This window comes from Cryptomeria japonica, chromosome 10 (assembly GCF_030272615.1).
Source record: "Cryptomeria japonica chromosome 10, Sugi_1.0, whole genome shotgun sequence".
Taxonomy (NCBI): Eukaryota; Viridiplantae; Streptophyta; class Pinopsida; order Cupressales; family Cupressaceae; genus Cryptomeria; species Cryptomeria japonica.
In genome coordinates, this window is record NC_081414.1 from 105,159,342 (window position 1) to 105,167,446 (window position 8,105).

The window sequence follows — 8,105 nt, forward strand, 5'->3', positions numbered from 1 at the left end:
TTAAAGTTATTTACTCTTATTAACTATTAATTTAAAAGAAAAAACTGAAAAGATAATAATTAATATTGAAGATTTTTTATGGTCCATTGCCAATATTATTGTAACATTTTTTGTTCTGAGATCATTACTTTTTATATAACCGAGGTTTGTAAAATAAAAAGAAAAAGGCATCCATTGGGATAATCAAGTCTAACTACCCAAAATTACATTAAGGAGAAAAAGAATTGACAGAATATAAATTCATTGCTAAGTGAAGAACATTAGCAGCCCACAAGCTTTTAAAAAGGAAAAAATATAATAATGGCAAAGAAATTCTTTGCTTGTCCCATAAGATAAAAACTCTAAAGGAATTGGAAGAGCCGTAATACCTTTACTATAAGCAACCTTATAAAAACATTCTTCTTTTGCAAACTGGTTTCTTTATATTCAAGCAAAAGAACAAGTGCCATATCCTTTGTTATGGAGAATCTGGCACTTGCAGAGAAGCCATTAAATTTTCAAAACTTATAAAGGCAGTTACTTGCATTTCCCTTTGTTCAACATGGGTGGAGATGCAGTGAGATTTATAGTTACTGCCACAGCAGCTGTAGCAACTACTTTCATTTACAATGGGGTAATCTGTAATTCGTATTGATTTTATATCATTTATAAGATCGTTTTGTTATTTTATATAAATTCTGATGTTATCTGATATGAATTTTGATGTTATTCGTATAAATTTCGATGTTATCTGATCTAATCTGCAACTAACTTCGATATAAGATCGTTTTGCTATCTGATACAAATTTTGATATTATTGTTTTTTGAAAGAAACATCCATTTCACACCATGATCAAGGTGAGTTATCAGAGCACTCTGATGATATGAATATATGCTTTCACAATCTGTCAGATTGCTGAAAAGTCAATGGCAAAAGGTCAAAACTATGTGTTATTATAACTGGGTATTTTGTATGGGTCACAAAGTTTGAGTTGAACTATTGATGTTTTAACAATTATCTTATACAGATCTTAGTTTTTTTTCTTTAAAATCAATTTAATGGGCAGTTGGCTGACAGTAATTTTGCTCTAGTGCAGATGACTAAGTTTAGAGATGGTGAGAGGGGGAAATCTGATAGACGAGGGTGCAATGATGGTATTAGAGATGGGCAGAGCTTCTCAAGAGGACAGATAAAATTTGCACCAGAGTTGGATGGCCTCCATTGTTTTGAATGTCCTCTCCCCACAACTTGAAACAAAATTCCTTTAGTTTTCTTTTAAATAATTTGAGCTAATGAGGTTGTTATAAATTATAAACATGTAATAGATAATGATAGCCATATCAAATCTGATGGAAGTTTGAAATGGAAGTTTTCAGGCTGAATGGATAACAGTTTTCTCTTTTAATTTCTCAAACTTACTATAAACAAGAGCTGCAAAGCAGCGAAGTTCCTGCCCAGAGATGCAGGGACTGAGTTTGCATAAAAGAGCTGGTCAATGTTTCGAACAATTGAAAACTGCAAAATGGTTTTGTATTCATGGGTACACATCTCGCAATAAAGTAGTTATCAGCTTATTTCAAAGAGGAAAATTGAGAGTTTCTGAATGAAATAGGACTAATTTCTGTAGCCCAACATCCAGATCTTGTTAAGCTTTATGATTGCTGTGTAGAGGGAGATGAGCTGCTTTTGGTTTATAAATCAAATTGTCTATTAAATTTTACTTAAAAAGATTACATACTTCAGAGACACAACCAATTCCTACAAATTTGAGTTTAAAATTAATAGCTACCAACTCTTAAAATTAGATTTTAAGAAAGCATCAAACTAAAACTAACACCACCAATATTTCCAGGCTGAACAACCCCCTAGTTTATTTTAAATGATTGTTACATAAAATCTGGATAACATAGATTTGCAAACTCTTCTTTTAAATTTTTTTTCAATAAATTAAATCATTGTTCCATACATTATTCTCTTATCATAAGCCAATTTAATTAATCTAACATTGTTTATTAAACCGGCACGCTCTATGTTCATGCTAGCTTCAGACGAAATGAGAGAGTCTTATGGTGGGAACATGACATTAACAAAGAAATTTGATAACTGAAAAACACTGCATGCACTGAATTGTCCAACAGCACCATATGTTAAACCAACTCAAAATAATAAGTGGTACAGAAGATAAGTACTTGACATTTAAGACACTACATTGCTTTCCTGATAATCATCTCAGAGATCATATTTTTATCAACAAATTAGCATTTCTATGATTCAATAACTATAAGAGTGCAATCCACTCAGAAAGAATTGCTAAGCTGGATTTGAATTCACAATTGTATTATAAAGAAAAGTCATCGTACACTAGAATTGCATTTAAGGGAAGTCATTTGAGGCAGTTCTTGATTTTACATCCGTGGCAATATTTGTACATATCCAAAAACCTGGTCGGTACAAGTGATGTTTCTAGTTTATGCTATTCATTCGGAGACTGTTTTTAACTGCATTTGAAATCCAAGTTGAAAAAAAGATCCATTGAGTGGAATCTAGAAAAGATTTCAAATGGGTCAAAATTCACTCAGTAGACACGCAAAAATTTATAAAAGAGAAAAGTAAAACAATCGAATGATTGCAATTTGAATGGTGAATTGTCAACTGAGACAAGATATCTTCATCCCACAAAGATTCATGTACAAAAAAAATATGGTACATATTTTTTTGGAATGGCACCACAAAGCTCTATCATCGGTACCTGGTCATGGTTTACATCTTCATCACCTTTACTAGGTTGTAATGGGCATTCTTAAACAAAATTTCAAAAGATCATTATGATCAGTCTTACTCAGATTTCCCCGAGTCAGTTCCACTGGTGCATTTTTCACATGGAGATTCTGTAACTACTTCAATTACATTGCAAGAAAAAATTGTATGCCAGTGATGTAGCCAGAAGCAATGTCATCTGATTTTCTGGCAGAGTTGCTATTGAACTATTCCCAACTGTAATTGTACATATTTGTCTCCTTGAAGGAAAAGTACAATAATATACAGTCTCCATACTAATGATTTTTTATTTACTAACAATGCGGGTTTCATCAGAAAATATTAGGGCAGGGTTCCATGGAAGACCGTGATGCCTTTATACAAAGCCTTTTAAGTAATAGTGACAATAATAATTAGGTCTAGCAAGTGAATTTGAATATGCGTTCTGTCCTAAAGCTCAGGATTTGACGTCCCTTAAAATTAAATTTTTTTGAAGACTACTCTTTGAGTAGATTGGAGAGTATTAGGAGGTATAGCATTTCTAATCATATCAATGAAATTATTTCTACTAGTAATAATTAAATAAGCACGGTTTAATGCTAGAAATCGTGAAACTTAATGCCTGAGAAAACAGTACTGTGACGAGTATCTTTTGTCAGATTTCAAAGCTATGACAGAAAAAATAGGCCAAACAGAGTGGGCTTTTTTATTTAACTACCGATGATGCAGAGCATTACAATGACCAACCAAAATCTAGAGTTTTCTTTCATGATCATTGACAACATCTAGGGGAAATCTTCTTCTAGCTTTACACTCAAATGTACTTCTAAGACATGGAGAACAAATTATTAGGCCAAACAGAGTGGACATTTTCAACTACTGATGATGCAGAGCATTACAATGACCAACTAAATTTAAGAGTTTCCTTTAATGATCATGGTTCTCACAGTAGATAGGGGAAAGCTTCTTCTTACCTTATACTCAAATGTACTTTTAAGACGTGGAGAACAGATACTTAAAGTTGCCTCCGAAACCTTTGAAGTCTATCCTATCAAGCTCGCAGCTGATGCTTATTTGATCCAAAGCTGGTTTCCCTGTTTTGAGCTCCTTATCATCTTTGCCTATCAAAATGGACTTCATAGGAATAGAGAATGGATGGAAGGGACTAAGGTGTCTTGAGAAAATGCTTTTGCTGGGTACATGAGATTCATATAGACCAGACCAGAGGTTTCTTAAAAATGTATATAAACGAAACTGAATTTGCGAGTAAGACCTCTGTCGAGCGGTTTCTAAAATTTGAATTGCTATGGTGATAGGCAGCTAATCTATAGAGAAAGACGACACAAATGGTTTCAAATTCATTTATGATGATTCGAACCAGAGGAAGTAATGCAGGAACAAATGGTTCCCTATTGCCTGTGCCAATGGAGGATGTGTAGAATCACAAGAGGATCCGTTAAAGATGGTGTTTCAAGTGAGGGTGGAAGAGATCACACCTAGTAGAAAAAGTTTCTCGCCACTGCAAATCGTTAGGGTTTGTAAAATGGGCTGAAACTAGTAAAGCAAAAGCGGTATTACAAAATGGCAAACACGAGTAATGACAGCACAGCCAACACAACGGATAGATGTTGTGGTGTTGAAATGTATATAAACGAAACTGAATTTGATGATAGTGTAAAAAGTGGTAAAATTAATATAATAGTACAATAACTTATTTGAATGATAGCAAATGTAGTCACATCTTTAATAAAATTATAATGAAACATAAAAAAATAAAATTAGATAATAATTAGGTATTTTTAATTTAGTTTTTTTTTCATATCTTTTTTGAGTGTCCTAATATAATTATATATACTTAAATGCTTATTTTAATTTATTAGTTTTTGTTCATATCTTGATTCTTTTTTATTCTTATTATTTGTTTTCATGTATATTTATTTTGCACATATGTGATTTACTTCCTACCTTAATTTTTACCATTATGTTGCCTAGCTTTATTTTTCTACTACTCAATAATAATCTCACAACACTTAGAAGGAACATTATATTTAAAATGTAAAATTTAAAATTCAAATTTTAACTTTTTTGTCACTTTCCACTAGTTGTTGTGAGTCTTCTTGGTGCATGTTTGTGTGACATGTTGGTATGTCTTGGTATATATTAAGATGTCCAACATGACATTAATTCATTTGCAAGAATTAGGCTAAATCAAATGTTAGCTCACACTTCAATTATTAAAGGGACAAAAAGAATCATATAACACATTATCCACATAAAGGCCACCTACATGCTAGTGAATGTTGTCTTTAAATATTTTCTTAGAGTCAATACTAGTTGAACTAGGTGTGACAAACACCAAAAGATGAACTAAAACTTTCTTTTAAAACTAAGTATTTTAGTTAGACAAGGATAAAACATGTCATACTAAGCAACTATACCATACCAACCTATTAAACAATATTGTACAACCTCTATTTAATCATTCTAATCATCCAATAATTGAGCATATACACCTAATAGCTAGGTAACTTAGATAAGATTAAGTTCCCAACCTATTAATTTTATTATTCTTTTTAATGAACACATAGGATAATTGAGTCACACATGTGGCACATTGGTTATTTAATTTGTTGGGATTTTAAAATTAGTGTAATAAATATGATTTATTTTAAACAAGAAGGGTTGCTTAAATTTCTTTGTTACTATACTGTAGTAAATTGTATCCCTTTACAATTTCATGCTCTATTTGGGTCTTTTCTTTAGTGTGGCTTCTCCTAGCTCATTTCAAGCCTTTTTGGGCCTTATCCTACTATCATCATATGTTAATATTGAGACCAAATCCTATGTCCCAGGCCTTGATACTCTATCACCACCTTATCAAGTCTCTTTTTGAGTGGACTAGGGCACCCAACACCCTAGTCCCTCCAAAAGGGACCCAAATTCAAACATGTACGAGTGACAATTCCCACCATCTATGATTTGATCCTGATATTTTCATTTGACCATTGAAAGTTAGCCTAAATTCATAAATACCTTGAGAATCCTATATAAAGCAATCATTTCCATTTATAAGTTACAATTCATTCCAAGTTCTAATGATCAAGTATTTCTAATTCGTTTAATTCAAGAGTTGATCTGAGTAGGAGCAATAAACGAACCTACCAGTGGATCAAGTAGTGGGGGCATCCCTTCGCTCAATTATAGATGTGGTTCCATATATGGTTACATAAAATGTAGATATAGAGCTTGTTGGGCACGAACCACCAATAGCAGATCCAACTATAGTTCGATTCGTTATCCAGATCGAGATCCATAGCATGTTTCAAATCCAATTCCTGAGCCCCTATCTCCTCTAATTAATTAGCCTGCTAGAGTAAGACAACTACCATAGAAGTTTAGGGGCCCTCCCACTTTATTTATTAGTAAATTAATCAGCCCGCTACCCTTTAGAATGGTAGGGGGCTAGAATAAGGAATTGCCCTACTATTCTAATGGGCGAAGTTGGTCCTTCCTTCTCCTCCCCCGAGTGTCTATATAATGCAATGTCATGTGATGGCTATATAGGTAGGGGTACGATATCATGTTACGTATATAATGCATAACCTTTGCTACCGTCGGGGTTGACTCCTAAAGAAGGCAACCAATCAATCGCTTTAGACCGACTGACGGGTGCTCGACAACTACAATTCCTTATTGTAGCAGGCTGATTAATTAATCCCCCCATTAGAATAGTAGGGCCCTGCCGAAAAGTAGGGGCCCGAGAAGATGGATATGTGGTTAGGAACCTATCTTCATGTATGAATACATGATGGATTATGTTATGTTTTGTCATGTTATTGATCAACACTCTGTCTGAAGAGCACTGCATCACCACCATTATCAATCCTAAGGTATAATCTTGTCAATTCAGCATTTCAATTATTATTTAACCTTTGCCCTACTAGTGGTAAACTCCCTTTTTTACATCATAATTTATGTTGTGGAGGTGGGAAGACCAACATGGGGTTTGATTTAGGCAAGCCCCTATACAACACAAACATTTTTTCCCTCTTTCATATGTGCAGGTACAAATCTAACTGTAGACACCTAAAATTGTCATGTCTAATTAAATAAATATCGTTATTTATTTAATTATTTTAGCCTAATTCTTCTATTAATTAAATAAATCTTTATTTATTTAATTAATTCATTTATCCTCTTCTAGCCTTATTTCTCATTTAAATAAATACATTTATTTATTTAAATTATCCTTTTCCTAAATTAAATAAATATCTCATTTATTTAATTAATCCCACTTCTTCTATTAATTAAATAAATCTTTATTTATTTAATTAAGTCATTAACCTTTTCTACCCATGACACATGTCATTCATCTCTTAATTCATACACTACCTACCTCTTTCATTATTTTATTATTTCTTTTACCTACCCTCTAATCGTAGCCGACCTCCTTTTACACCTCTCAATCTTATCCATCCATTTCATATTGTGTCTTCTATATAAGGAGATGCTTCCTTCATTATCAAACCCTGGCTAACTACTTGATCAATTTGACTACTTGGCATATGCGATCCTACTTGCAACCACATTCCGTTCTTTGTTGAGCTCTTGTGCACATAAAATCTGAGAGCAAATATATCAAGCAAGATCAATGGAGATAGGAAGAATGGAGATCCAAACCCTATTGGACATGTGAAGGTATAATCTTTGTGATTTCATTTGATTTGCATTGTCTTAGGTAATCTTCATATGTTATGGTGGATCTTTGTTGTTGTTAGGCTAGGGTTTTGTGGTTGAATTCATTTAGCCTTTCAATATCGTTATTATTGTTATCCATTTTCACCATATACACTAACAAGTAAGAGTTACAAATGATGTGGAATAGATTAAGAAAAATAGTCCCAGATTTCAAATAAGAAAAAAACCCCTAGATTATATCAAATTTATCTAGTGTCTGACACTTTTCGGCTGAGATTATGGGAAATATTTTATAAACCTTTTTGTTAATCTGAGCACCCTTAGGACTAGGGCACCTTTCTCCATAGTCCAATACTTTTGGCTCTAGATTGCAACCACATGTTCCTCTCCATGGCTCTAGATCTAAGATTTTATGTTAAATCTCAGTTTGGTATTGTACGATTATACTAAAAGTTATCATTTTTCTATCATTTAACCTAGTTCGTTTACACATACTTCACAATCTCAACTCCATTGCAACAAAAGAACATTAATTCAAGTGCTCAACTCTTATTAAGAGTGTAACTGAGCCTATTCATGTTTCAATGATATACCATGAAAATTTGAGATCTTAGTTTACATGCCTAGGCTAGCATCTCATTTCCAACATATCATTTTGGTGAACCTGGCA

At 33.0% G+C, this 8,105-nt stretch overlaps 1 long non-coding RNA gene across 1 annotated transcript; it reads left to right on the plus strand.

The window, feature by feature from the left end:
- The first annotated feature begins 394 nt into the window (after nucleotides 1–394).
- Nucleotides 395–1,341, plus strand: LOC131072535 (uncharacterized). Its single transcript, XR_009112700.2, has 2 exons — nucleotides 395–613; nucleotides 1,077–1,341. It is a non-coding gene; the product is annotated as an uncharacterized LOC131072535 (long non-coding RNA).
- Nucleotides 1,342–8,105: the final 6,764 nt, after the last annotated feature.